Source organism: Phyllobates terribilis, unplaced genomic scaffold (assembly GCF_046119375.1).
Source record: "Phyllobates terribilis strain yellow unplaced genomic scaffold, ASM4611937v1 Scaffold_11__3_contigs__length_659146591, whole genome shotgun sequence".
Taxonomy (NCBI): Eukaryota; Metazoa; Chordata; class Amphibia; order Anura; family Dendrobatidae; genus Phyllobates; species Phyllobates terribilis.
This window is the reverse complement of record NW_027362771.1, coordinates 605752340-605780274: the sequence shown is the minus strand read 5'-3', so window position 1 is coordinate 605780274 and position 27935 is coordinate 605752340. Positions and strand designations below refer to the sequence as shown.

General features: G+C 40.7%; 7 non-coding genes across 7 annotated transcripts; 6 read left to right on the top strand and 1 right to left on the bottom strand.

Moving 5' to 3' along the window:
• The first annotated feature begins 2219 nt into the window (after positions 1 to 2219).
• TRNAL-UAG (transfer RNA leucine (anticodon UAG)) lies at positions 2220 to 2301 on the top strand. Its single transcript has one exon. It is a non-coding gene; the product is annotated as a tRNA-Leu (tRNA).
• Positions 2302 to 3680: 1379 nt separating this feature from the next.
• Positions 3681 to 3762, top strand: TRNAL-UAG (transfer RNA leucine (anticodon UAG)). Its single transcript has one exon. It is a non-coding gene; the product is annotated as a tRNA-Leu (tRNA).
• Positions 3763 to 5140: 1378 nt separating this feature from the next.
• On the top strand, positions 5141 to 5222 carry TRNAL-UAG (transfer RNA leucine (anticodon UAG)). Its single transcript has one exon. It is a non-coding gene; the product is annotated as a tRNA-Leu (tRNA).
• Positions 5223 to 6600: 1378 nt separating this feature from the next.
• On the top strand, positions 6601 to 6682 carry TRNAL-UAG (transfer RNA leucine (anticodon UAG)). Its single transcript has one exon. It is a non-coding gene; the product is annotated as a tRNA-Leu (tRNA).
• A 1379-nt stretch (positions 6683 to 8061) lies between these two features.
• Positions 8062 to 8143, top strand: TRNAL-UAG (transfer RNA leucine (anticodon UAG)). The gene has a single exon. It is a non-coding gene; the product is annotated as a tRNA-Leu (tRNA).
• Positions 8144 to 9521: 1378 nt separating this feature from the next.
• On the top strand, positions 9522 to 9603 carry TRNAL-UAG (transfer RNA leucine (anticodon UAG)). Its single transcript has one exon. It is a non-coding gene; the product is annotated as a tRNA-Leu (tRNA).
• Positions 9604 to 27042: 17439 nt separating this feature from the next.
• TRNAL-UAG (transfer RNA leucine (anticodon UAG)) lies at positions 27043 to 27124 on the bottom strand. Its single transcript has one exon. It is a non-coding gene; the product is annotated as a tRNA-Leu (tRNA).
• Between the last annotated feature and the right edge of the window lie 811 nt (positions 27125 to 27935).

Sequence of the window (27935 nt, the reverse complement as noted above, 5' to 3'; positions counted from 1 at the left end):
TTTTGGGCACCACATTTTAAAAAAGACATCGACAAACTGGAGCAAGTTCAGAGAAGAGCGACCAGAATGGTGACTGGTCTGCAAACCATGTCCTATGAGGAACGGTTGCAGGATTTGGGAATGTTTAGCTTGCAAAAAAGAAGACTGAGAGGAGACTTAATAGCTGTCTACAAATATGTCAAGGGCTGTCACATTGTAGAAGGATCATCTTTATTCTCATTTGCACAAGGAAAGACTAGAAGCAATGGGATGAAACTAAATGGGAGGAGACACAGATTAGATATTAGAAAAAACTTTTTGACAGTTAGGGTGATTAATGAGTGGAACAGGCTGCCACGAGAGGTGGTGAGTTCCCCTTCAATGGACGTCTTCAAACAGAGGCTGGACAGACATCTGTCTGAGATGATCTAGTGAATCATGCTTTGAGCAGGGGGTTGGACCAGATGACCCAGGAGGTCCCTTCCAACTCTACCATTCTATGATTCTATGATTCTATGATTCTATGATCTATACCACCTAATTCAGTGATATCTAAAAATTAGAAGATGAGCCAACACAGGAAAGATTAGTTAAATATCTGGATACAAGTCATATGTTTTGGAAAATGGTGCCCAGAGTCAATGTACAAACAAATCCCTGATAACAATGTTGCTCATGCATAATAACATTTGTATTTTTGTCTTATTGGATATAAAATATTTTCTGTCACTTACATCAAAAGCAAACTTCTGATGTAAATAACTTTAAACATCTGTAAGAGGTAGCGTGGCCGAGCGGTCTAAGGCGCTGGATTTAGGCTCCAGTATTTCTGAGGGTGTGGGTTCAAATCCCATTGCTCCCATTATTTATTTGGATCTAGTTTTTACCAAAAATTAGGAAACGGTTGAGTAAGTTAAGGGGATTGAGAACTTAGGAGGCAGCGATCATGCTATCCTATAATTTTGAAATACAAAAGGAGGAAAACCTGCGAAAACTGAGATTTTAAGAATGGACTGTAGAAAGGCAGTTTTTAATGAACTCAGTAAAAAGGAAGGAAAGGTAGGATGTTCTAAAGGAAAGAAATGTCCAGGAAGGATGGGAGATTTTGCTAAATTAAATTCTCACTGCACAATCAGTATCAATCCCGAAAAGAAGGAAGAATGGAAAGCATTTATTGAGACCATGATGGCTGAATACTGAACTTAAAAGCCTGCTAAAAAGGAACAAAGAATTGAGTATCAAATGGAAAGAAGGGTTCATATCTAAAGAAGAATATAATGCTGTCTGCAGGGAAAGCTGGGCTAGCGTTAGAAAAGCTAAAGCCAGTAATGAATTGAGGCTTGCAAGAGAGACCAAAAGCAATAAGAAAGGATTTTGGAAGTAAGTCAAAAGTTAAAGAAAAGCCAAAGATGCTATAGGATTTTTAAAAGATGAAAAGGGTAATGTGGTCAAAAATGATGTTGAGAAGACTGAACTTTTAAATTCCTGTTTGGTTTCTCTGTTTTCTAAGAAAGCAAATTTAACATCAAGCGATCTTCACTGTGCTGTAGAAGAAAAGGAACATGTGAAAAAGTCATACGTATGAATACTGCATATGAATGGTCATGTTAGCTTTAGGCATCAGAATTAATTACATAATTTACCATCTATGTTACATCCATGTCAGTTCAATCAATGATCAACCATTCTCAAAATTTTCCAAAATCAATCTTGGTCAAAAGAAGTCTAACTGCTAGCTCATATCCCTGCTGCCTTTTTAGGGTTATCAATACAGGATGAGCAGAGAGATTAGCAAACATTAACAGAGACATGCTGTTTCTGATGCTTTCCAGTAAATCACCCTAGTGATGAACTCATAGTTACATTGCTCTGCACTGCTGTATAATGTCTTCCTTGCTGCTGCTTCTGATTATCTGTTACGTACAGGCAGGGGTGTAGGAATCCTTCATGTTTGAGTGTCCTGTATATGGGAGATCATAGCAAGTAATCTATAGCACCTAATACAGCGATATCTAAAAATTAGCGGATGAGCCAACAGAGGAAAGATTAGTTAAATATCTGGATACAAGTCATATGTTTTGTAAAATGGTGCCCCAGAGTCATGTACAAACAAATCCCTGATAACTACGTTGCTGACGCATAATAACATTTGTATTTTTGTCTTATTGGATATAAAATATTTTCTGTCACTTACATCAAAAGCAAACTTCTGATATAAACAAGTTTAGACATCTGTAAGAGGTAGCGTGGCCGAGCGGTCTAAGGCGCTGGATTTAGGCTCCAGTTTCTCTGGAGGCGTGGGTTCAAATCCCACTGCTGCAGTTATTTATTTGGATCTAATTTTTACCAAAAATAAGGAAACAGTTGAGGAAGTAAAGGGGGTTGAGAATTTAGGAGGCAGCGGTAATTTTATTCTATACTTTTGAACTACAAAAGGTGGAAAACCTGCAAGAACTGAGATTTTAAGATTTGACTGTAGAAAGGCAGTTTTTAATGGACTCAGGAAAAAGGAATGAAAAGTAGGATGTTCTAAAGGAAAGAAATGTCCAGGAAGGATGGGAGATTTTGCTAAATTAAATTCTCACTGCACAATCAGTAACAATCCCGAAAAGAAGGAAGAATGGAAAGCATTTATGGAGACCAGGATGGCTGAATACTGAACTTAAAAGCTTGCTAAAAAGGAACAAAGAAATGAGTATCAAATGAAAAGAAGGGTTCATATCTAAAGAAGAATATAATGCTGTCTGCAGGGAAAGCTGGGCTAGCGTTAGAACAGCTAAAGCCAGTAATGAAGTCGGGCTTGAAAGAGAGACCAAAAGCAATAAGAAAGGATTTTGGAATTAAGTCAAAAGTTAAAGAAAAGCCAAAGATGCTATAGGATTTTTAAAAGATGAAAAGGGTAAAGTGGTCAATAATGATGTTGAGAAGACTGAACTTTTAAATTCCTGTTTGGCTTCTCTGTTCTCTAAGAAAGCAAATGTAACATCAAGTGATCTTCACTGTGCTGTAGAAGAAAAGGAACATGTGAACAAGTCAAATGTATGAATACTGCATATGAGTGGTCATTTTGGCTTTAGGCATCAGAATTAATTACATAATTTACCATCTATGTTACATCCATGTCAGTTCAATCAATGATCAACCATTCTCAAAATTTGCCAAAATCAATCTTGGTCAAAAGAAGTCTAACTGCTAACTCATATCCCTGCTGCCTTTTTAGGGTTATCAATACAGGATGAGCAGAGGGATTAGCAAACATTAAAAGAGACATGCTGCTTCTGATGCTTTCCAGTAAGTCACCCGAGTGATGAACTCATAGCTACATTGCTCTGCACTGCTGTATAATGTCTTCCTTGCTGCTGCTTCTGATTATCTGTTATGTACAGGCAGGGGTGTAGGAATCCTTCATGTTTGAGTGTCTTGTATATGGGAGATCATAGCAAGTAATCTATACCACCTAATTCAGTGATATCTAAAAATTAGCGTATGAGCCAACAGATGAAAGATTAGTTAAATATCTGGATAAAAGTCATATGTTTTGGAAAATGGTGCCCCAGAGTCAATGTACAAACAAATCCCTGATAACAATGTTGCTCATGCATAATAACATTTGTATTTTTGTCTTATTTTATATAAAATATTTTCTGTCACTTACATCAAAAGCAAACTTCTGATATAAACAAGTTTAGACATCTGTAAGAGGTAGCGTGGCCGAGCGGTCTAAGGCGCTGGATTTAGGCTCCAGTCTCTCTGGAGGCGTGGATTCAAGTCCCACCGCTGCCATTATTTATTTGGATCTAATTTTTACCAAAAATTAGGAAAAGGTTGAGGAAGTAAAGGGGATTGAGAACTTAGGAGGCAGCGATCATGCTATCCTATAATTTTGAAATACAAAAGGAGGAAAACCTGCGAAAACTGAGATTTTAAGAATGGACTGTAGAAATGCAGTTTATAAAGGACTCAGTAAAAAGGAAGGAAAGGTAGGATGTTCTAAAGGAAAGAAATGTCCAGGAAGGATGGGAGATTTTGCTAAATTAAATTGTCACTGCACAATCAGTATCAATCCCGAAAAGAAGGAAGAATGGAAAGCATTTATGGAGACCAGGATGGCTGAATACTGAACTTAAAAGCTTGCTAAAAAGGAAAAAAGAAATGAGTATCAAATGGAAAGAAGGGTTCATATCTAAAGAAGAATATAATGCTGTCTGCAGGGAAAGCTGGGCTAGCGTTAGAAAAGCTAAAGCCAGTAATGAATTGAGGCTTGCAAGAGAGACCAAAAGCAATAAGAAAGGATTTTGGAAGTTATTCAAAAGTTAAAGAAAAGCCAAAGATGCTATAGGATTTTTAAAAGATGAAAAGGGTAAAGTGGTCAAAAATGATGTTGAGAAGACTGAACTTTTAAATCCTGTTTGGCTTCTCTGTTCTCTAAGAAAGCAAATGTAACATCAAGTGATCTTCACTGTGCTGTAGAAGAAAAGGAACATGTGAAAAAGTCATACGTATGAATACTGCATATGAGTGGTCATGTTAGCTTTAGGCATCAGAATTAATTACATAATTTACCATCTATGTTACATCCATGTCAGTTCAATCAATGATCAACCATTCTCAAAATTTGCCAAAATCAATCTTGGTCAAAAGAAGTCTAACTGCTAGCTCATATCCCTGCTTCCTTTTTAGGGTTATCAATACAGGATGAGCAGAGTGATTAGCAAACATTATAAGAGACATGCTGCTTCTGATGCTTTCCAGTAAGTCACCCTAGTGATGAACTCATAGCTACATTGCTCTGCACTGCTGTATAATGTCTTCCTTGCTGCTGCTTCTGATTGTCTGTTACGTACAGGCAGGGGTGTAGGAATCCTTCATGTTTGAGTGTCCTGTATATGGGAGATCATAGCAAGTAATCTATACCACCTAATTCAGTGATATCTAAAAATTAGCGTATGAGCCAACAGAGGAAAGATTAGTTAAATATCTGGATACAAGTCATATGTTTTGGAAAATGGTGCCCCAGAGTCAATGTACAAACAAATCCCTGATAACAATGTTGCTTATGCATAATAACATTTGTATTTTTGTCTTATTTTATATAAAATATTTTCTGTCACTTACATCAAAAGCAAACTTCTGATATAAACAACTTTAAATAACTGTAAGAGGTAGCGTGGCCGAGCGGTCTAAGGCGCTGGATTTAGGCTCCAGTCTCTTTGGAGGCGTGGGTTCAAATCCCACCGCTGCCATTATTTATTTGGATCTAATTTTTACCAAAAATTAGCTAAAGGTTGAGGAAGTAAAGGGGATTGAGAAATTAGGAGGCAGCGATCATGCTATCCTATAATTTTGAAATACAAAAGGAGGAAAACCTGCGAAAACTGAGATTTTAAGAATGGACTGTAGAAAGGCAGTTTATAATGGACTCAGTAAAAAGGAAGGAAAGGTAGGATGTTCTAAAGGAAAGAAATGTCCAGGAAGGATGGGAGATTTTGCTAAATTAAATTCTCACTGCACAATCAGTAACAATCCCGAAAAGAAGGAAGAATGGAAAGCATTTATGGAGACCAGGATGGCTGAATACTGAACTTAAAAGCTTGCTAAAAAGGAACAAAGAAATGAGTATCAAATGAAAAGAAGGGTTCATATCTAAAGAAGAATATAATGCTGTCTGCAGGGAAAGCTGGGCTAGCGTTAGAACAGCTAAAGCCAGTAATGAAGTCGGGCTTGAAAGAGAGACCAAAAGCAATAAGAAAGGATTTTGGAATTAAGTCAAAAGTTAAAGAAAAGCCAAAGATGCTATAGGATTTTTAAAAGATGAAAAGGGTAAAGTGGTCAAAAATGATGTTGAGAAGACTGAACTTTTAAATCCTGTTTGGCTTCTCTGTTCTCTAAGAAAGCAAATGTAACATCAAGTGATCTTCACTGTGCTGTAGAAGAAAAGGAACATGTGAAAAAGTCATACGTATGAATACTGCATATGAGTGGTCATGTTAGCTTTAGGCATCAGAATTAATTACATAATTTACCATCTATGTTACATCCATGTCAGTTCAATCAATGATCAACCATTCTCAAAATTTGCCAAAATCAATCTTGGTCAAAAGAAGTCTAACTGCTAGCTCATATCCCTGCTTCCTTTTTAGGGTTATCAATACAGGATGAGCAGAGTGATTAGCAAACATTATAAGAGACATGCTGCTTCTGATGCTTTCCAGTAAGTCACCCTAGTGATGAACTCATAGCTACATTGCTCTGCACTGCTGTATAATGTCTTCCTTGCTGCTGCTTCTGATTGTCTGTTACGTACAGGCAGGGGTGTAGGAATCCTTCATGTTTGAGTGTCCTGTATATGGGAGATCATAGCAAGTAATCTATACCACCTAATTCAGTGATATCTAAAAATTAGCGTGTGAGCCAACAGAGGAAAGATTAGTTAAATATCTGGATACAAGTCATATGTTTTGGAAAATGGTGCCCCAGAGTCAATGTACAAACAAATCCCTGATAACAATGTTGCTTATGCATAATAACATTTGTATTTTTTTCTTATTTTATATAAAATATTTTCTGTCACTTACATCAAAAGCAAATTTCTGATATAAACAACTTTAAACAACTGTAAGAGGTAGCGTGGCCGAGCGGTCTAAGGCGCTGGATTTAGGCTCCAGTCTCTTTGGAGGCGTGGGTTCAAATCCCACCGCTGCCATTATTTATTTGGATCTAATTTTTACCAAAAATTAGCTAAAGGTTGAGGAAGTAAAGGGGATTGAGAAATTAGGAGGCAGCGATCATGCTATCCTATAATTTTGAAATACAAAAGGAGGAAAACCTGCGAAAACTGAGATTTTAAGAATGGACTGTAGAAAGGCAGTTTATAATGGACTCAGTAAAAAGGAAGGAAAGGCAGGATGTTCTAAAGGAAAGAAATGTCCAGGAAGGATGGGAGATTTTGCTAAATTAAATTCTCACTGCACAATCAGTAACAATCCCGAAAAGAAGGAAGAATGGAAAGCATTTATGGAGACCAGGATGGCTGAATACTGAACTTAAAAGCTTGCTAAAAAGGAACAAAGAAATGAGTATCAAATGAAAAGAAGGGTTCATATCTAAAGAAGAATGTAATGCTGTCTGCAGGGAAAGCTGGGCTAGCGTTAGAACAGCTAAAGCCAGTAATGAAGTCGGGCTTGAAAGAGAGACCAAAAGCAATAAGAAAGGATTTTGGAATTAAGTCAAAAGTTAAAGAAAAGCCAAAGATGCTATAGGATTTTTAAAAGATGAAAAGGGTAAAGTGGTCAATAATGATGTTGAGAAGACTGAACTTTTAAATTCCTGTTTGGCTTCTCTGTTCTCTAAGAAAGCAAATGTAACATCAAGTGATCTTCACTGTGCTGTAGAAGAAAAGGAACATGTGAACAAGTCAAATGTATGAATACTGCATATGAGTGGTCATTTTGGCTTTAGGCATCAGAATTAATTACATAATTTACCATCTATGTTACATCCATGTCAGTTCAATCAATGATCAACCATTCTCAAAATTTGCCAAAATCAATCTTGGTCAAAAGAAGTCTAACTGCTAACTCATATCCCTGCTGCCTTTTTAGGGTTATCAATACAGGATGAGCAGAGGGATTAGCAAACATTAAAAGAGACATGCTGCTTCTGATGCTTTCCAGTAAGTCACCCTAGTGATGAACTCATAGCTACATTGCTCTGCACTGCTGTATAATGTCTTCCTTGCTGCTGCTTCTGATTATCTGTTATGTACAGGCAGGGGTGTAGGAATCCTTCATGTTTGAGTGTCTTGTATATGGGAGATCATAGCAAGTAATCTATACCACCTAATTCAGTGATATCTAAAAATTACCGTATGAGCCAACAGAGGAAAGATTAGTTAAATATCTGGATAAAAGTCATATGTTTTGGAAAATGGTGCCCCAGAGTCAATGTACAAACAAATCCCTGATAACAATGTTGCTCATGCATAATAACATTTGTATTTTTGTCTTATTTTATATAAAATATTTTCTGTCACTTACATTAAAAGCAAACTTCTGATATAAACAAGTTTAGACATCTGTAAGAGGTAGCGTGGCCGAGCGGTCTAAGGCGCTGGATTTAGGCTCCAGTCTCTCTGGAGGCGTGGATTCAAGTCCCACCGCTGCCATTATTTATTTGGATCTAATATTTACCAAAAATTAGGAAAAGGTTGAGGAAGTAAAGGGGATTGAGAACTTAGGAGGCAGCGATCATGCTATCCTATAATTTTGAAATACAAAAGGAGGAAAACCTGCGAAAACTGAGATTTTAAGAATGGACTGTAGAAATGCAGTTTATAAAGGACTCAGTAAAAAGGAAGGAAAGGTAGGATGTTCTAAAGGAAAGAAATGTCCAGGAAGGATGGGAGATTTTGCTAAATTAAATTGTCACTGCACAATCAGTATCAATCCCGAAAAGAAGGAAGAATGGAAAGCATTTATGGAGACCAGGATGGCTGAATACTGAACTTAAAAGCTTGCTAAAAAGGAAAAAAGAAATGAGTATCAAATGGAAAGAAGGGTTCATATCTAAAGAAGAATATAATGCTGTCTGCAGGGAAAGCTGGGCTAGCGTTAGAAAAGCTAAAGCCAGTAATGAATTGAGGCTGGCAAGAGAGACCAAAAGCAATAAGAAAGGATTTTGGAAGTTATTCAAAAGTTAAAGAAAAGCCAAAGATGCTATAGGATTTTTAAAAGATGAAAAGGGTAATGTGGTCAAAAATGATGTTGAGAAGACTGAACTTTTAAATCCTGTTTGGCTTCTCTGTTCTCTAAGAAAGCAAATGTAACATCAAGTGATCTTCACTGTGCTGTAGAAGAAAAGGAACATGTGAAAAAGTCATACGTATGAATACTGCATATGAGTGGTCATGTTAGCTTTAGGCATCAGAATTAATTACATAATTTACCATCTATGTTACATCCATGTCAGTTCAATCAATGATCAACCATTCTCAAAATTTGCCAAAATCAATCTTGGTCAAAAGAAGTCTAACTGCTACCTCATATCCCTGCTGCCTTTTTAGGGTTATCAATACAGGATGAGCAGAGTGATTAGCAAACATTATGAGAGACATGCTGCTTCTGATGCTTTAAAGTAAGTCACCCTAGTGATGAACTCATAGCTACATTGCTCTGCACTGCTGTATAATGTCTTCCTTGCTGCTGCTTCTGATTGTCTGTTACGTACAGGCAGGGGTGTAGGAATCCTTCATGTTTGAGTGTCCTGTATATGGGAAATCATAGCAAGTAATCTATACCACCTAATTCAGTGATATCTAAAAATTAGCGGATGAGCCAACAGAGGAAAGATTAGTTAAATATCTGGATACAAGTCATATGTTTTGGAAAATGGTGCCCCAGAGTCAATGTACAAACAAATCCCTGATAACAATGTTGCTTATGCATAATAACATTTGTATTTTTGTCTTAATTTATATAAAATATTTTCTGTCACTTACATCAAAAGCAAACTTCTGATATAAACAACTTTAAACAACTGTAAGAGGTAGCGTGGCCGAGCGGTCTAAGGCGCTGGATTTAGGCTCCAGTCTCTTTGGAGGCGTGGGTTCAAATCCCACCGCTGCCATTATTTATTTGGATCTAATTTTTACCAAAAATTAGCTAAAGGTTGAGGAAGTAAAGGGGATTGAGAAATTAGGAGGCAGCGATCATGCTATCCTATAATTTTGAAATACAAAAGGAGGAAAACCTACGAAAACTGAGATTTTAAGAATAGACTGTAGAAAGGCAGTTTATAATGGACTCAGTAAAAAGGAAGGAAAGGTAGGATGTTCTAAAGGAAAGAAATGTCCAGGAAGGAAGGGAGATTTTGCTAAATTAAATTGTCACTGCACAATCAGTATCAATCCCGAAAAGAAGGAAGAATGGAAAGCATTTATGGAGACCAGGATGGCTGAATACTGAACTTAAAAGCTTGCTAAAAAGGAAAAAGAAATGAGTATCAAATGGAAAGAAGGGTTCATATCTAAAGAAGAATATAATGCTGTCTGCAGGGAAAGCTGGGCTAGCGTTAGAAAAGCTAAAGCCAGTAATGAATTGAGGCTTGCAAGAGAGACCAAAAGCAATAAGAAAGGATTTTGGAAGTAAGTCAAAAGTTAAAGAATAGCCAAAGATGCTATAGGATTTTTAAAAGATGAAAAGGGTAATGTGGTCAAAAATGATGTTGAGAAGACTGAACTTTTAAATCCTGTTTGGCTTCTCTGTTCTCTAAGAAAGCAAATGTAACATCAAGTGATCTTCACTGTGCTGTAGAAGAAAAGGAACATGTGAAAAAGTCATACGTATGAATACTGCATATGAGTGGTCATGTTAGCTTTAGGCATCAGAATTAAATACATAATTTACCATCTATGTTACATCCATGTCAGTTCAATCAATGATCAACCATTCTCAAAATTTGCCAAAATCAATCTTGGTCAAAAGAAGTCTAACTGCTAGCTCATATTTCTGCTGCCTTTTTAGGGTTATCAATACAGGATGAGCAGAGTGATTAGCAAACATAAACAGAGCCATGCTGCTTCTGCTGCTTTCCAGTAAGTCACTCTAGTTATGGATTCATAGCTACATTGCTCTGCACTGCTGTATAATGTCTTCCTTGCTGCTGCTTCTGATTGTCTGTTACGTACAGGCAGGGGTGTAGGAATCCTTCATGTTTGAGTGTCCTGTATATGGGAGATCATAGCAAGTAATCTATACCACCTAATTCAGTGATATCTAAAAATTAGAAGATGAGCCAACACAGGAAAGATTAGTTAAATATCTGGATACAAGTCATATGTTTTGGAAAATGGTGCCCAGAGTCAATGTACAAACAAATCCCTGATAACAATGTTGCTCATGCATAATAACATTTGTATTTTTGTCTTATTGGATATAAAATATTTTCTGTCACTTACATCAAAAGCAAACTTCTGATGTAAATAACTTTAAACATCTGTAAGAGGTAGCGTGGCCGAGCGGTCTAAAGCGCTGGATTTAGACTCCAGTATTTCTTAGGGCGTGGGTTCAAATCCCATTGCTCCCATTATTTATTTGGATCTAGTTTTTACCAAAAATTAGGAAACGGTTGAGTAAGTTAAGGGGATTGAGAACTTAGGAGGCAGCGCTCATGCTATCCTATAATTTTGAAATACAAAAGGATTAAAACCTGCGAAAACTGAGATTTTAAGAATGGACTGTAGAAAGGCAGTTTTTAATGAACTCAGTAAAAAGGAAGGAAAGGTAGGATGTTCTAAAGGAAAGAAATGTCCAGGAAGGATGGGAGATTTTGCTAAATTAAATTCTCACTGCACAATCAGTATCAATCCCGAAAAGAAGGAAGAATGGAAAGCATTTATTGAGACCATGATGGCTGAATACTGAACTTAAAAGCCTGCTAAAAAGGAACAAAGAATTGAGTATCAAATGGAAAGAAGGGTTCATATCTAAAGAAGAATATAATGCTGTCTGCAGGGAAAGCTGGGCTAGCGTTAGAAAAGCTAAAGCCAGTAATGAATTGAGGCTTGCAAGAGAGACCAAAAGCAATAAGAAAGGATTTTGGAAGTAAGTCAAAAGTTAAAGAAAAGCCAAAGATGCTATAGGATTTTTAAAAGATGAAAAGGGTAATGTGGTCAAAAATGATGTTGAGAAGACTGAACTTTTAAATTCCTGTTTGTCTTCTCTGTTTTCTAAGAAAGCAAATTTAACATCAAGCGATCTTCACTGTGCTGTAGAAGAAAAGGAACATGTGAAAAAGTCATACGTATGAATACTGCATATGAATGGTCATGTTAGCTTTAGGCATCAGAATTAATTACATAATTTACCATCTATGTTACATCCATGTCAGTTCAATCAATGATTAACCATTCTCAAAATTTGCCAAAAATATATGATTTGCCATTTTCCAAAACATATGACTTGTATCCAGATATTTAACTAATCTTTCCTCTGTTGGCTCATACGCTAATTTTTAGATATCACTGAATTAGGTGGTATAGATTACTTGCTATGATCTCCCATATACAGGACACTCAAACATGAAGGATTCCTACACCCCTGCCTGTACATAACAGATAATCAGAAGCAGCAGCAAGGAAGACATTATACAGCAGTGCAGAGCAATGTAGCTATGAGTTCATCACTAGGGTGACTTACTGGAAAGCATCAGAAGCAGCATGTCTCTTTTAATGTTTGCTAATCTCTCTGCTCATCCTGTATTGATAACCCTAAAAAGGCAGCAGGGATATGAGCTAGCAGTTAGACTTCTTTTGACCAACATTGATTTTGGCAAATTTTGAGAATGGTTGATCATTGATTGAACTGACATGGATGTAACATAGATGGTAAATTATGTAATTAATTCTGATGCCTAAAGCTAACATGACCACTCATATGCAGTATTCATACGTATGACTTTTTCACATGTTCCTTTATTTCTACAGCACAGTGAAGATCACTTGATGTTACATTTGCTTTCTTAGAGAACAGAGAAGCCAAACAGGAATTTAAAAGTTCAGTCTTCTCAACATCATTTTTGACCACATTACCCTTTTCATCTTTTAAAAATCCTATAGCATCTTTGGCTTTTCTTTAACTTTTGAATAACTTCCAAAATCCTTTCTTATTGCTTTTGGTCTCTCTTGCAAGCCTCAATTCATTACTGGCTTTAGCTTTTCTAACGCTAGCCCAGCTTTCCCTGCAGACAGCATTATATTCTTCTTTAGATATGAACCCTTCTTTCCATTTGATACTCATTTCTTTGTTCCTTTTTAGCAAGCTTTTAAGTTCAGTATTCAGCCATCCTGGTCTCCATAAATGTTTTCCATTCTTCCTTCTTTCGGGATTGATACTGATTGTGCAGTGAGAATATAATTTTGCAACATCTCCCATCCTTCCTGGACATTTCTTTCCTTTAGAACATCCTACCTTTCCTTCCTTTTAACTGAGTCCATTAAAAACTGCCCTTCTACAGTCCATTCTTAAAATCTCAGTTTTCGCAGGTTTTCCTCCTTTTGTATTTCAAAATTATAGGATAGCATGATCGCTGCCTCCTAAGTTCTCAATCCCCTTTACTTCCTCAACCGTTTCCTAATTTTTGGTAAAAATTAGATCGAAATAAATAATTGCAGCGGTGGGATTTGAGCCCATGCCTCCAGAGAGACTGGATCCTAAATCCAGCGCCTTAGACCGCTCGGCCACGCTACCTCTTACAGATGTTTTAAGTTGTTTATATCAGAAGTTTGCTTCTGATGTAAGTGACAGAAAATATTTTATATCCAAAAAGACAAAAATACAAATGTTATTATGCATGAGCAACATTGTTATCAGGGATTTGTTTGTACATTGACTCTGGGGCACCATTTTCCAAAACATATGACTTGTATCCAGATATTTAACTAATCTTTCCTCTGTTGGCTCATACGCTAATTTTTAGATATCACTGAATTAGGTGGTATAGATTACTTGCTATGATCTCCCATATACAGGACACTCAAACATGAAGGATTCCTACACCCCTGCCTGTACGTAACAGACAATCAGAAGCAGCAGCAAGGAAGACATTATACAGCAGTGCAGAGCAATGTAGCTATGAGTTCATCACAAGGGTGACTTACTGGAAAGCATCAGAAGCAGCATGTGTCTTTTAATGTTTGCTAATCACTCTGCTCATCCTGTATTGATAACCCTAAAAAGGCAGCATTGATATGAGCTAGCAGTTAGACTTCTTTTGACCAAGATTGATTTTGGCAAATTTTGAGAATGGTTGATCATTGATTGAACTGACATGGATGTAACATAGATGTTAAATTATGTAATTAATTCTGATGCCTAAAGCTAACATGACCACTCATATGCAGTATTCATACGTATGACTTTTTCACATGTTCCTTTTCTTCTACAGCACAGTGAAGATCACTTGATGTTACATTTGCTTTCTTAGAGAACAGAGAAGCCAAACAGGATTTAAAAGTTCAGTCTTCTCAACATCATTTTTGACCACATTACCCTTTTCATCTTTTAAAAATCCTATAGCATCTTTGGCTTTTCTTTAACTTTTGAATAACTTCCAAAATCCTTTCTTATTGCTTTTGGTCTCTCTTGCAAGCCTCAATTCATTACTGGCTTTAGCTTTTCTAACGCTAGCCCAGCTTTCCCTGCAGACAGCATTATATTCTTCTTTAGATATGAACCCTTCTTTCCATTTGATACTCATTTCTTTTTTCCTTTTTAGCAAGCTTTTAAGTTCAGTATTCAGCCATCCTGGTCTCCATAAATGCTTTCCATTCTTCCTTCTTTTCGGGATTGATACTGATTGTGCAGTGACAATTTAATTTAGCAAAATCTCTCATCCTTCCTTTACATTTCTTTCCTTTAGAACATCCTACCTTTCCTTCCTTTTTACTGAGTCCATTATAAACTGCCTTTCTACAGTCCATTCTTAAAATCTCAGTTTTCGCAGGTTTTCCTCCTTTTGTATTTCAAAATTATAGGATAGCATGATCGCTGCCTCCTAAGTTCTCAATCCCCTTTACTTCCTCAACCTTTTCCTAATTTTTGGTAAAAATTAGATCCAAATAAATAATGGCAGCAGTGGGATTTGAACCCACGCCTCCAGAGAGACTGGAGCCTAAATCCAGCGCCTTAGACCGCTTAAACCAGGGGAGGAGTCCTGAGGAGATAATTTGCATATTTCCACTGCATTTTGGGGTAAGTGAAGCGTCTCCGCGAGCTCAAAGAACACTGGATTTTGGCTGTTGGAGCTGAAAAGAGGACATTGGTAAACCAGGGGAGGAGTCCTGAGGAGATAATTTGCATATTTCCACTGCATTTTGGGGTAAGTGAAGCGTCTCCGCGAGCTCAAAGAACACTGGATTTTGGCTGTTGGAGCTGAAAAGAGGACATTGGTAAACCAGGGGAGGAGTCCTGAGGAGATAATTTGCATATTTCCACTGCATTTTGGGGTAAGTGAAGAGTCTCCGCGAGCTCAAAGAACACTGGATTTTGGCTGTTGAAGCTGAAAAGAGGACATCGGTAAACCAGGGGAGGAGTCCTGAGGAGATAATTTGCATATTTCCACTGCATTTTGGGGTAAGTGAAGAGTCTCCGCGAGCTCAAAGAACACTGGATTTTGGCTGTTGGAGCTGAAAAGAGGACATCGGTAAACCAGGGGAGGAGTCCTGAGGAGATAATTTGCATATTTCCACTGCATTTTGGGGTAAGTGAAGAGTCTCCGCGAGCTCAAAGAACACTGGATTTTGGCTGTTGGAGCTGAAAAGAGGACATCGGTAAGCCGCGCGCCGACCGGCGCGCGCATTTTGAAGCTTTTTTTTTAAGCTTTTTTCACTGTTTTCACAACATTAACAATAAGAACATGGAAGAGTCCAGGAGCCATTTGGTGAGCTGCATATCCTGCTACATGTTCAGACTTACCAGTGGAAAAGCCAAACTTCACATGCCAGAAATGCAAGCTTGTGTCCCTGTTGGAGGAAAAGTTGCGAAATCTAGAAGAGAGGTTAACTACCTTGAAAATCATTAAGGAAGGTGAAGAGTTCTTAGACAGAGCAGAATTATCTCTTCATGATTCAGAAAGAGAAGAAATTCGAACTGCACCTGACGAAACAGAGGAATGGAAGCATGTGACCCAGAGAAGCAGGAGGATCGAGAGGCAGCCAGCACCCATACTGCTCAGGAACCAGTACCAGGCTCTCACGCAGGAGAACCTTGAAGAAATACAGCAAGATAAGACTTTGCCAGCAATGAATAACCTTGTAAGTCCTCAGAATCCTCCTGGATGGAGAAAGAAGAATGTTGTGAAGAAAAAACGGAGAGTGGTGGTCATGGGGGATTCCCTGTTAAGAGGAACAGAGGCCGCTATCTGCAGACCAGACATAACCTCAAGAGAAATGTGCTGTCTTCCTGGAGCAAAAATTAAAGATGTGTCTGACAGGATATAAAGACTCTTCAGACCTACAGATCACTACCCATTCCTGCTAATACATGTGGGGACAAATGACACCGCAAGAAAGGACCTGGAAACCATCTGCAGTGACTTTGAAGACTTAGGCAAGAAAGTGAAAGAATTGGGAGCGCAGGTGGTCTTCTCATCCATCCTCCCAGTGGATGGCCATGGAACAATGAGGTGGAATAAGATTCTACAGGTGAACAACTGGCTACGTCGATGGTGCCGTCAACAAGGATTTGGATTTCTGGATCATGGGATGAATTACCTATACGATGGACTACTTGCTAGAGATGGGGTGCACCTTACGAAGACTGGAAAACATGTATTTGGAAGTCGCCTTGCTACACTCATCAGGAGAGTTTTAAACTAGAACAATGTGGGAAGGTGTTATGCACACGCCCGGGCTAAGCGGCGTGTGCGTGTGATTGGTAGTGATTCCACTGGACCGTGCCGGAGAGTGAATGCCTGGAGGGGCGTGACTAGGTATTCACCCGATCCGACCAGGGTCGCACGACGGCATACGACGCCAGTGCACCAAGGAGGAACCGAGCAGAGGGACCAGGTGCTACTCCAGGACAGACCCCGGACACGGCTGTTGACCCACACAGGGGAATACAGGAACAGGCTGGTAGGCTGGCACACAGACTGGTGGGTATAGGCAGGCACGACTGGTATGCTGGCAGGCGGGTATGCAGGCAGGGGGGTAAAGACAAGCACAGCTAGAGTGCAGACAGGGAGGCACTAGCAGGTAGGAACACAGGCGGGATAGGACCCAGTACACACCGGGACTCAGGAACAATATAGGCAGAGGGTTACAGGCAAGCACAGCTAGAGTGCAGACAAGGCTGAGCAGGGAGGACAGGGCTCTGTTCACACGGAACAGACAGGAAGGGAAAGACAGAGCCAGATACTCACACAGTACTTGCAGAGACAACAAGCAGGAGTTAGGTACGAGTTCAGACTCTGCAGAAAAAGGAAGGGAACGGACATAGAGGCAAAACAGGTAAAGGACAGGAGAGAGTTCAGACTGGAACTGAGTGTACGGAGGAGACCGACACTGCAGAGGGATACAGGAGCGGGTCTGGGAATACGGCCCCCAGAGAGGCGGAACGAACAGGCAAGGAGCGTGTTCAGACAGGACAGACCAGACACAGGAGCGGGTCTAGGAAATCGGCCACTAGAAGGCGAGAGGAACAGGCTAGGAGCGAGTTCAGACAGGTCAGACAAGATACAGGAACGGGTCTAGGTAATCGGCCCCTAGAAGGCAGGAGGAACAGGCTAGGAGCGTGTTCAGACAGGACAGACAAGAGAACACAGAAAGGACTCAGTTCAGACACGGGAGCTGATACCGCAAAGCAGGAGACATACAGGACTCAGTTCAGACACGGGAACTGATACAAAAAGCAGGAGACAAGAGACGGGACCTGGCACCTTCAGAGTGCAAGCACACACTGAAGGAAACACTATGCTCAGGCCGGGATAGAAGGGAGCTGCTGAGCTATATACCAAGTGACAGACAGCAATAGGCTGAGGACGCACAAGGGGTGTGACCCACAGCAGGTACAAAAGGCAGGAAGTGATCGGGCGCCGCCCTTAAGCAGCAGAAACAGACACAAACAGACAGCATGGAGGGAAGCCAGAGAGACATTCTGGACAGGAGATCAAGTGCGCCCTCTTGCACAGTGGGAGATGGACCACCATGCAAGGACGCCGCCAGGTATGTTACAGTACCTCCCCCCTTACGCCCCCTCTTCTTCAGGCCTGCCAGAATCTTCCGCAGGGAATTCGAGGGCCAGTCGTTCACTGGGTTGGAGGGGGACAGAGACTTAAGGGTAATCTCTGCTTCGAGGTACATCTTGTCAAGCTCACAGGAAGAAATAGACGGGTTATCAGGTACATAATGAGGAAAAGTCACTGTCTCTTTATTATCTGGTGGTATCCCGGAGGATTCAGGAAACAACTGGAGGTCCTCCGCCGGGTCAGAAGAGTGCAGAGGCTCAGAGAAAACAACTGCTTCAGAGTACACTAGGTCGGACTCACTGGAGGAAGCAGGCGAGGTATCGGGTACCGAGTATAGGAAAGTCTCTGTTCATTCACCACCAGGTGGCACCCCGAAGGGTTCTGGAGACAGCTGGCGGTCCTCCGCCTGGTCAGAGGGGTGTAGAGACTCACGGGTAACCTCTGCTTCAGAGTACACTAGGTCGGACTCACTGGAGGAAGCAGGCGAGGTATCGGGTACCGAGTATAGGAAAGTCTCTGTCCATTCACCACCAGGTGGCACCCCGAAGGGTTCTGGAGACAGCTGGCGGTCCTCCGCCTGGTCAGAGGGGTGTAGAGACTCACGAGTAACCTCTGCTTCAGAGTACACTAGGTCGGACTCACTGGAGGAAGCAGGCGAGGTATCGGGTACGGAGTATAGGAAAGTCTCTGTCCATTCACCACCAGGTGGCACCCCGAAGGGTTCTGGAGACAGCTGGCGGTCCTCCGCCTGGTCAGAGGGGTGTAGAGACTCACGGGTAACCTCTGCTTCAGAGTACACTAGGTCGGACTCACTGGACGAAGCAAGCGAGGTATCAGATCCAGGATATAGGAAAGTCTCTGTCCATTCACCACCAGGTGGCACCCCGAAGGATTCTGAACACAACTGGAGGTCCTCCGCCTGGTCGGAGGGGTGTAGAGACTCAGGAGTAACCTCTGCTTCGGAGTACACTAAGTTGGACTCACTGGACGAAGCGAGCGAGGTATCAGGTACAGAGTATAGGAGAGTCTCTGTCCTTTCGCTACCAGGTAGCACCCCGAAGGGTTCAGGAAACAACTGGAGATCCTCCGCCTGGTCGGAGGGGTGTAGAGACTCGGAGGTAACTACCACTTTGGGGTACCCATTGTCAGGCTCACAGGACGAAGCGGACAAAGTATTGAGTACCGGGTGTAGAGAAGTCTCTCTCCATTTGTCATCGAGTGGTATCCCGGAGGGTTCAGGAGGCAACAGGGGATCCTCCGCCAGGTAGTAGAGGTGCACAGACTCTGAGGTAACCACAGCTTTGGAGCATCCTTGGACATGCACACCGGTTAAAGAGAAAGAAGCATCTGATGCCGGGTGCAGGAAGTTCTCCTGTGTGGAGTCTGGATGGGCAGAAGTCTCTTCGGCCAGGAGAACTGGTGCACTACCCACGCACATTACCCATTGGGGTTTCTCCGGGATACAGGGAGATGAAGCTTCAGTAGGGACTTCAAGGTTGGGGTCAGGAGGTCTCAGGGAGGACAGACCCTGGCGTGACGGCTTGCCTCTAAGTCTAGCACGTCTGGACTGCCTCTTGAGGTTGAGAGAAGTATTCCGGAAAGCGTAGTCACCCTGTGAGGATTCTGGGTGGGCAGTAGTCTCATTGGGCTGGAGGACTATTGCGCTACCCACACACATTACCCGTCGGGGCTGCTCCGGGATATTGGGAAGTGAAGCTTCAGCAGGGGCTTCAGAGTTAGGGTCCTCGAAGACCATACGAAAGGCCACCAGGAAGGCCTGCAGGTCAAGGATGACAGGATCCCATGCTTCCCATAGGGGGGTGACCCATTTCAAGTCATCACCCGCTAGGTAGTCAATCATAAAGGCCACTTTAGCCCAATCGGAAGGAAAATAGAGAGGGTAGGCCTTAAAGTGTAGCATGCATTGCTCCACAAATGCACGACACTGTCTTGGATCCCCATAGTAACGTGGCGGATCCGCAGGAACGAGGGCTGATAGATCCATCTGGACGGGTGCGTAATTCGCCTGGAACTCAGCTAAAGGGGGGAAAAAATTTATTTATTTTATTTTAATGCATGTATTCACTGGAAAAACTTCTCAAAGAGCGAAGGCCGTGGGGCTCAACGGGAACCATGGCCTGAGCATGCTGTTATGCACACGCCCGGGCTAAGCGGCGTGTGCGTGTGATTGGTAGTGATTCCACTGGACCGTGCCGGAGAGTGAATGCCTGGAGGGGCGTGACTAGGTATTCAACCGATCCGACCAGGGTCGCACGACGGCATACGACGCCAGTGCACCAAGGAGGAACCGAGCAGAGGGACCAGGTGCTACTCCAGGACAGACCCCGGACACGGCTGTTGACCCACACAGGGGAATACAGGAACAGGCTGGTAGGCTGGCACACAGACTGGTGGGTATAGGCAGGCACGACTGGTATGCTGGCAGGCGGGTATGCAGGCAGGGGGGTAAAGACATGCACAGCTAGAGTACAGACAGGGAGGCACTAGCAGGTAGGAACACAGGCGGGATAGGACCCAGTACACACCGGGACTCAGGAACAATATAGGCAGAGGGTTACAGGCAAGCACAGCTAGAGTGCAGACAAGGCTGAGCAGGGAGGACAGGGCTCTGTTCACACGGAACAGACAGGAAGGGAAAGACAGAGCCAGATACTCACACAGTACTTGCAGAGACAACAAGCAGGAGTTAGGTACGAGTTCAGACTCTGCAGAAAAAGGAAGGGAACGGACATAGAGGCAAAACAGGTAAAGGACAGGAGAGAGTTCAGACTGGAACTGAGTGTACGGAGGAGACCGACACTGCAGAGGGATACAGGAGCGGGTCTGGGAATACGGCCCCCAGAGAGGCGGAACGAACAGGCAAGGAGCGTGTTCAGACAGGACAGACCAGACACAGGAGCGGGTCTAGGAAATCGGCCACTAGAAGGCGAGAGGAACAGGCTAGGAGCGAGTTCAGACAGGTCAGACAAGATACAGGAACGGGTCTAGGTAATCGGCCCCTAGAAGGCAGGAGGAACAGGCTAGGAGCGTGTTCAGACAGGACAGACAAGAGAACACAGAAAGGACTCAGTTCAGACACGGGAGCTGATACCGCAAAGCAGGAGACATACAGGACTCAGTTCAGACACGGGAACTGATACAAAAAGCAGGAGACAAGAGACGGGACCTGGCACCTTCAGAGTGCAAGCACACACTGAAGGAAACACTATGCTCAGGCCGGGATAGAAGGGAGCTGCTGAGCTATATACCAAGTGACAGACAGCAATAGGCTGAGGACGCACAAGGGGTGTGACCCACAGCAGGTACAAAAGGCAGGAAGTGATCGGGCGCCGCCCTTAAGCAGCAGAAACAGACACAAACAGACAGCATGGAGGGAAGCCAGAGAGACATTCTGGACAGGAGATCAAGTGCGCCCTCTTGCACAGTGGGAGATGGACCACCATGCAAGGACGCCGCTAGGTATGTTACAGAAGGGAAGCAAAAGGCCAGAAAAAGCCATACAGCTGACAAATACTATTGAGATCTCTGCTACTGGAAGTGGAAAGAAAGAACAAAGACAAAAAAATCTAAATAAAAATATGGGAGGAAGAGAAACCAATCACAAACTAAAATGTTTTTATACAAATGCACAAAGCATGGGCAACAAACAAGGAGAATTGGAACTACTAATGCAGGAAAAGAAATATGATGTCATTGGAATCACTGAAACTTGGTGGGACGATACACATGATTGGAATAAAAGGCTAAAAGGATACAACTTATTTGCAAGAAACAGAATTGATAAACGAGGAGGAGGTGTCGCATTGTATGTTAGAAAAGCATATATCTGCACAGAGATTGAAGCTTCAGAGACTGGGAGTTCTGTGGAAACTGTTTGGGTAAGAATACAAGGAGAGAACAACGGAAAGGACACCATTGTAGGCATTTACTACAGGCCACCTGGGCAAGCTGAAGATATGGATGAACTCTTTATGTATCAAATGACCAAGTTCTCCAAAAAATATGACGTAGTGGTCATGGGAGATTTCAACTATCCAGACATTTGTTGGGAATCTCTCTCAACTAAAACTAACAGGTCAAGCAAATTCTTATCCTCTCTTGCTGACAACTTTATCTTCCAAAAGGTAGGGGAGAAAACAAGGGGATCTGCTACTTTGGATCTAATCCTTATAAACAGGGAGGAAATGGTTGAGGAGGTAAAGGTGGCTGGGACCCTAGGAGGCAGCGATCATGCTATTATAGAATTTTGGATAACTAGAGGAGGAAGACATGTGAAGACTCAAACTTCAAGGTTAGATTTTAGAAAGGCAGATTTTAAGAGACTCAGAAAGAGAATAGGAGGGATCCAATGGCTGGATGTCCTTAAGGACAAAAATGTCCAGGAAGGATGGGAAATTTTTAAAAATGAGATTCTCAAAGCACAATCGTTAACAATCCCGAAAAGTAGGAAGAATGGGAAGCATTTAAGGAAACCAGGATGGATGAACACAGAACTTAAACACATGCTAAAAAGAAAGAAAGAAATGTTTATTAAATGGAAAGAGGGAGGCATATCTAAAGAAGATTATAATGCAGTCTGCAGATCCTGTAGGGCACGTATCAGGTTAGCTAAAGCTGAAAATGAATTAAGGCTTGCAAGAGATGTCAAAAGCAATAAAAAAGGATTTTGGGGGTATGTCAAAAGTAAAAGAAAAGTCAAAGATGCTATAGGATTTTTACAGGATGAAAATGGAGAAATGATAAGAGAGGATGTTGAGAAGGCCGAACTTTTTAATTCCTATTTTGCATCTGTTTTCTCTCAGAAAGAAAATGTAACATCAACTGATTTTCACTGTCCTTTTAAAGGAATAGAAGAATCCAAGTTATCTGTAAACAGAAAGATTGTGAGGGAATATTTAGCTAACATAAATGAGTTCAAGTCTCCAGGTCCAGATGAATTACACCCCAGAGTACTGAAGGAGATCGTAGAAGAAATTTTAGAACCACTCTCCATAATCTTTGAAAATTCTTGGAGAACAGGAGAAGTCCCAGAAGACTGGAGAAGAGCAAATGTTGTTCCTATCTTCAAAAAGGGGAAGAAGGTGGACCCAGGGAACTATAGGCCGGTGAGTCTGACTTCTATACCAGGAAAGATCTTTGAACAAATTATTAAACATCATGTATGTAAGTACCTGGATAAGAATGAAGTGATTAACCAGAGTCAGCATGGGTTTGTAACTAACAAGTCATGTCAGACTAACTTAATTTCCTTCTATGACAGAATCACTGACTGGGTGGATCAGGGAAATGCTGTAGATATAGTATATCTTGACTTCAGCAAAGCATTTGACAAAGTATCTCACACCATCCTTATTGAAAAAATGACCAAGTATGCAATGGACCAGGCAACTGTTAGGTGGATTCATAACTGGCTTAGTGATCGGACTCAAAGGGTGGTTGTAAATGGCTTCACATCCAGCTGGATGAATGTCTCAAGTGGGGTACCACAGGGCTCTGTCCTGGGACCTGTATTGTTCAACATCTTCATCAATGATTTAGATGAAGGAATTGAGGGTAAACTGATTAAATTTGCTGATGACACAAAGCTAGGAGGGATAGCTAATACTAGAGAAGAGAGAGAGAGGATTCAAAAAGACCTAAATAAACTGGAGCAGTGGGCAGCAACCAACAGAATGGTTTTTAACAGGGAAAAATGCAAAGTACAACATCTGGGCAATAAAAATGAAAAAAGCATATACAGAATGGGAGGAATAGAGCTAAGCAACAGTACATGTGAAAAAGACTTAGGTATACTAATAGATCATAGACTGAACATGAGTGAACAGTGTGATGCAGCAGCAAAAAAGGTAAATACAATTCTGGGATGTATTAACAGAAGCATACAGTCTAGATCACGTGAAGTCATTATCGGTCTTTACTCCTCTTTGGTCAGACCTCATCTGGAATACTGTGTACAGTTTTGGGCACCACATTTTAAAAAAGACATAGACAAACTGGAACAAGTTCAGAGAAGAGCGACCAGAATGGTGACTGGTCTGCAAACCATGTCCTATGAGGAACGGTTGCAGGATTTGGGAATGTTTAGCTTGCAAAAAAGAAGACTGAGAGGAGACTTAATAGCTGTCTACAAATATGTCAAGGGCTGTCACATTGTAGAAGGATCATCTTTATTCTCATTTGCACAGGGAAAGACTAGAAGCAACGGGATGAAACTAAATGGGAGGAGACACAGATTAGATATTAGAAAAAACTTTTTGACAGTTAGGGTGATTAATGAGTGGAACAGGCTGCCACGAGAGGTGGTGAGTTCCCCTTCAATGGACGTCTTCAAACAGAGGCTGGATAGACATCTGTCTGAGATGATCTAGTGAATCCTGCTTTGAGCAGGGGGTTGGACCAGATGACCCAGGAGGTCCCTTCCAACTCTACCATTCTATGATTCTATGATTCTATGATTCTACCTCTTACAGATGTTTAAAGTTGTTTATATCAGAAGTATGCTTTTGATGTAAGTGACAGAAAATATTTTATATAAAATAAGACAAAAATACAAATGTTATTATGCATGAGCAACATTGTTATCAGGGATTTGTTTGTACATTGACTCTGGGGCACCATTTTCCAAAACATATGACTTGTATCCAGATATTTAACTAATCTTTCCTCTGTTGGCTCATACGCTAATTTTTAGATATCACTGAATTAGGTGGTATAGATTACTTGCTATGATCTCCCATATACAAGACACTCAAACATGAAGGATTCCTACACCCCTGCCTGTACATAACAGACAAGTAGAAGCAGCAGCAAGGAAGACATTATACAGCAGTGCAGAGCAATGTAGCTATGAGTTCATCACTAGGGTGACTTACTGGAAAGCAGCAGAAGCAGCATGTCTCTTTTAATGTTTGCTAATCTCTCTGCTCATCCTGTATTGATAACCCTAAAAAGGCAGCAGGGATATGAGCTAGCAGTTAGACTTCTTTTGACCAACATTGATTTTGGCAAATTTTGAGAATGGTTGATCATTGATTGAACTGACATGGATGTAACATAGATGGTAAATTATGTAATTAATTCTGATGCCTAAAGCCAAAATGACCACTCATATGCAGTATTCATACATATGACTTGTTCACATGTTCCTTTTCTTCTACAGCACAGTGAAGATCACTTGATGTTACATTTGCTTTCTTAGAGAACAGAGAAGCCAAACAGGAATTTAAAAGTTCAGTCTTCTCAACATCATTTTTGACCACATTACCCTTTTCATCTTTTAAAAATCCTATAGCATCTTTGGGTTTTCTTTAACTTTTGACTTAATTCCAAAATCCTTTCTTATTGCTTTTGGTCTCTCTTTCAAGCCCCACTTCATTACTGGCTTTAGCTCTTCTAACGCTAGCCCAGCTTTCCCTGCAGACAGCATTATATTCTTCTTTAAATATGAACCCTTCTTTTCATTTGATATTCATTTCTTTGTTCCTTTTTAGCAAGCTTTTAAGTTCAGTATTCAGCCATCCTGGTCTCCATAAATGCTTTCCATTCTTCCTTCTTTTCGGGATTGTTACTGATTGTGCAGTGAGAATTTAATTTAGCAAAATCTCCCATCCTTCCTGGACATTTCTTTCCTTTAGAACATTCTACTTTTCATTCCTTTTTCCTGAGTCCATTAAAAACTGCCTTTCTACAGTCCAATCTTAAAATCTCAGTTTTTGCGGGTTTTCCACCTTTTGTAGTTCAAAAGTATAGGATAAAATTACTGCTGCCTCCTAAATTCTCAACCTCCTTTACTTCCTCAACTGTTTCCTAATTTTTGGTAAAAATTAGATCCAAATAAATAAGAGCAGCAGCAGGATTTGAACCCACGCCTCCAGAGAGACTGGAGCCTAAATCCAGCACCTTAGAACGCTCGGCCACGCTACCTCTTACAGATGTTTAAAGTTATTTATATCAGAAGTTTGCTTTTGATGTAAGTGACAGAAAATATTTTATATCCAATAAGACAAAAATACAAATGTTATTATGCAACAGCAACGTAGTTATCATGGATTTGTTTGTACATTGACTCTGGGGCACCATTTTACAAAACATATGACTTGTATCCAGATATTTAACTAATCTTTCCTCTGTTGGCTCATCCGCTAATTTTTAGATATCACTGTATTAGGTGCTATAGATTACTTGCTATGATTTCCCATATACAGGACACTCAAACATGAAGGATTCCTACACCCTTGCCTGTACGTAACAGACAATCAGAAGCAGCAGCAAGGAAGACATTATACAGCAGTGCAGAGCATTGTAGCTATGAATCCATAACTAGGGAACTTACTGGAAAGCAGCAGAAGCAGCATGGCTCTGTTTATGTTTGCTAATCACTCTGCTCATCCTGTATTGATAACCCTAAAAAGGCAGCAGAAATATGAGCTAGCAGTTAGACGTCTTTTGACCACGATTGATTTTGGCAAATTTTGAGAATGGTTGATCATTGATTGAACTGACATGGATGTAACATAGATGGTAAATTATGTAATTAATTCTGATGCCTAAAGCTAACATGACCACTCATATGCAGTATTCATACGTATGACTTGTTCACATGTTCCTTTTCTTCTACAGCACAGTGAAGATCACTTGATGTTACATTTGCTTTCTTAGAGAACAGAGAAGCCAAACAGGAATTTAAAAGTTCAGTCTTCTCAACATCATTTTTGACCACATTACCCTTTTCATCTTTTAAAAATCCTATAGCATCTTTGGCTTTTCTTTAACTTTTGACTTACTTCCAAAATCCTTTCTTATTGCTTTTGGTCTCTCTTGCAAGCCTCAATTCATTACTGGCTTTAGCTTTTCTAACGCTAGCCCAGCTTTCCCTGCAGACAGCATTATATTCTTCTTTAGATATGAACCCCTCTTTCCATTTGATACTCATTTCTTTGTTCCTTTTTAGCAAGCTTTTAAGTTCAGTATTCAGCCATCCTGGTCTCCATAAATGCTTTCCATTCTTCCTTCTTTCGGGATTGATACTGATTGTGCAGTGAGTATTTAATTTTGCAAAATCTCCCATCCTTCCTGGACATTTCTTTCCTTTAGAACATCCTACCTTTCCTTCCTTTTTACTGAGTCCATTAAAAACTGCCTTTCTACAGTCCATTCTTAAAATCTCAGTTTTCGCAGGTTTTCCTCCTTTTGTAATTCAAAATTATAGGATAGCATGATCGCTGCCTCCTAAGTTCTCAATCCCCTTTACTTCCTCAACCTTTTCCTAATTTTTGGTAAAAATTAGATCCAAATAAATAATGGCAGTGGTGGGATTTGAACCCACGCCTCCAGAGAAACTGGAGCCTAAATCCAGCGCCTTAGACCGCTCGGCCACGCTACCTCTTACAGATGTTTAAAGTTGTTTATATCAGAAGTTTGCTTTTGATGTAAGTGACAGAAAATATTTTATATCCAATAAGACAAAAATACAAATGTTATTATGCATGAGCAACATTGTTATCAGGGATTTGTTTGTACATTGACTCTGGGGCACCATTTTCCAAAACATATGACTTGTATCCAGATATTTAACTAATATTTCCTCTGTTGGCTCCTACGCTAATTTTTAGATATCACTGAATTAGGTGGTATAGATTACTTGCTATGATCTCCCATATACAGGACACTCAAACATGAAGGATTCCTACACCCCTGCCTGTACGTAACAGACAATCAGAAGCTGCAGCAAGGAAGACATTATACAGCAGTGCAGAGCAATGTAGCTATGAGTTCATCACTAGGGTGACTTACTGGAAAGCATCAGAAGCAGCATGTCTCTGTTAATGTTTGCTAATCTCTCTGCTCATCCTGTATTGATAACCCTAAAAAGGCAGCAGGGATATGAGCTAGCAGTTAGACTTCTTTTGACCAAGATTGATTTTGGAAAATTTTGAGAATGGTTGATCATTGATTGAACTGACATGGATGTAACATAGATGGTAAATTATGTAATTAATTCTGATGCCTAAAGCCAAAATGACCACTCATATGCAGTATTCATACATATGACTTGTTCACATGTTCCTTTTCTTCTACAGCACAGTGAAGATCACTTGATGTTACATTTGCTTTCTTAGAGAACAGAGAAGCCAAACAGGAATTTAAAAGTTCAGTCTTCTCAACATCATTTTTGACCACATTACCCTTTTCAT